This window comes from Euprymna scolopes, chromosome 10 (genome assembly GCF_053919585.1).
Source record: "Euprymna scolopes isolate OS-2025 chromosome 10, ASM5391958v1, whole genome shotgun sequence".
Lineage (NCBI taxonomy): Eukaryota > Metazoa > Mollusca > Cephalopoda > Sepiida > Sepiolidae > Euprymna > Euprymna scolopes.
Window position 1 is genome coordinate 11164138 of NC_136491.1, and position 2178 is coordinate 11166315.

General features: G+C 34.5%; 1 pseudogene; it reads right to left on the bottom strand.

Moving 5' to 3' along the window:
• Window positions 1-1368: 1368 nt before the first annotated feature.
• Window positions 1369-1486, bottom strand: LOC145286615 (5S ribosomal RNA; annotated as a pseudogene).
• Window positions 1487-2178: the final 692 nt, after the last annotated feature.

A 2178-nucleotide genomic window follows, 5' to 3' on the forward strand; every position in this document is an offset into this window, starting at 1 on the left:
GAATCGTTTTATTAATCTTATAATAACGGAAACTAAGGAGATCTAACTAGATTTTTAAAGCTTTCTATTTCGTTGTAAGTTACAATAAATCTCCCGATCTTGTTAAGCAATGATCCATTTAATCAAGTATAGTTTCACCGTGCCTCTCATTTGGATGTCCCTATCAGGGAATGCAGATAACTTAGTTATGGGCGAACTTTAAGTAGAAATGTTTTCATTGGTGTGGAGGGATAACACTCGTGCTGGTAAACAGAACGCATTGTTAGTCTTCTTGATAAATCGCCCAAGACAGAATCTTTTCCTCTGTTTATTAGATAACCATTGCACAAAGTGAACTAAGAATATGTTCTTAGTGTATTGGATTACTACTTTACAGTGAGACCTGATAACTATTCCGCCGAGTATTGAATAGCCATTGTACAGAGAGAATTGAAATCTTTTATGACGGCTATTAGATAATCACTGTACATAGAGACGTGCGACTTCTACTAGGTTTTGGATAAACATTGTACATAAATAAGACTGAGGTCACTTTATCAGGGAATTAACTAACCATTGGAGAGATATACTTGAGCTCTTTCCCTCTGGGTATTGAATAATCATTGTATATAGAGATCTGAAACCTAGGTAATTTAACAAATACCATAATTAATACAAATTAAGTAAATATATCAAATAATATTAGAATCTTACACTTATAGTCTGTCAAGTTAAAATAATATTAGTCATAAAATAATTTACTTCTCATATTTAATAAAATTCTCACGTTCGGAAACTTTTTGTGTTCATACATATATCTTGGACTGACAACAATAAGGCTGTGGCTAAAATATATTGGCATTTCCGTCGCCCAAATTGTTTAAATATACTGTATTCATTACGAGCGTTGCTGTATTCATGTTATATCTTAAGTATGCTGACTATTTAATTACTAGAGTGAACACTAATGTCTAGATATGTTTACCAACAAACAAACAGAACTTCAAAGACTAAAGTTATTTCCAATAATTCCTATTCTGCTGAGCACAACTTAACCAGATTTTTCCTGCTGAATATAACATTGCCGTCTTCAATTTGAAAACCCAGAAATTCATATCGAGACGGCGTCCTAAGTATGTGATAAACTCTATTCAACTGATTGTTACTAATATCCCAGTGACAACTTTATTAATCTAGATCCTCGAGTGGGTCGATGCCCCCGTTCAGTCTCGAAAGGCAAATAATATCCCATATAAGGGCAGCCGCGCATGCAATTGTGTGACAAGGGTTGCGCAATCACCATACACCTCTCTTGAATCAGCATAGCCTCAGCATAGTGGCAAGGAGAAGTCCAACACGACTGGAAACAATGCTGAGATAAGCGGAGAGCACATACAGCACCTGGAAGTTCTAAATGGTCACCCATCTAGTACTCGCCAAGCTCATCGTTACTTAACTTCGGTGATCTAACGGGAACCGGTGTGTCAAATATGATTATGCCGTATGCTTGAGTGGAAAGTCATGAATATGTAGTATAAAATAAATATTGTGAATTTTCTATAAGATTAATAACACATTTTCTTAAACAAGATAAATAAAAAAGCCATATTAGTTGAATGCTAAAGAAGTAACTTCCGACGGACGTTATACAATTTCTGCCTAGTATTTTTTAAAATTTCATTTGAAATGATAAAAGAGAATTGCATCGTTATGATGAATGAAATCATACATTCATAACTTTAACGTTTCATCGCTTTTCGTAGATATTTGAGACTTTAAGGAAGCAACTCCAATCATAGAGGCGCGGCAGAAACAGAGATGCGCCATTAAATACATGGAAAAAAAGGCATTAAGACTATATCAATTATATGAAAAATAAATTATGAGGCACAAAATATTCATGTTGTAATGATTCCGCTCCCGCTTTTGCAGAATTTTACACTTTTGTTAACACAATTACGGGTATTACTTTTGGAGAAGCTTTCGTCTGATTATAGGAGCCCCGGACACCCACACACAGTCGCTGTTTACTAAATTCTGGACGTCGTTTTAATGGTTCTACTCTCGTTTTTGTAGCTAATAAACATTTTTAATTTAACAAATACGAGAATTAACTTTTGGGACGCCCATCATTTATCGGTTGTTGATAAATTCAGCATATTAACATCGCATCAATAAGCATGAATCTTTTTACATTTA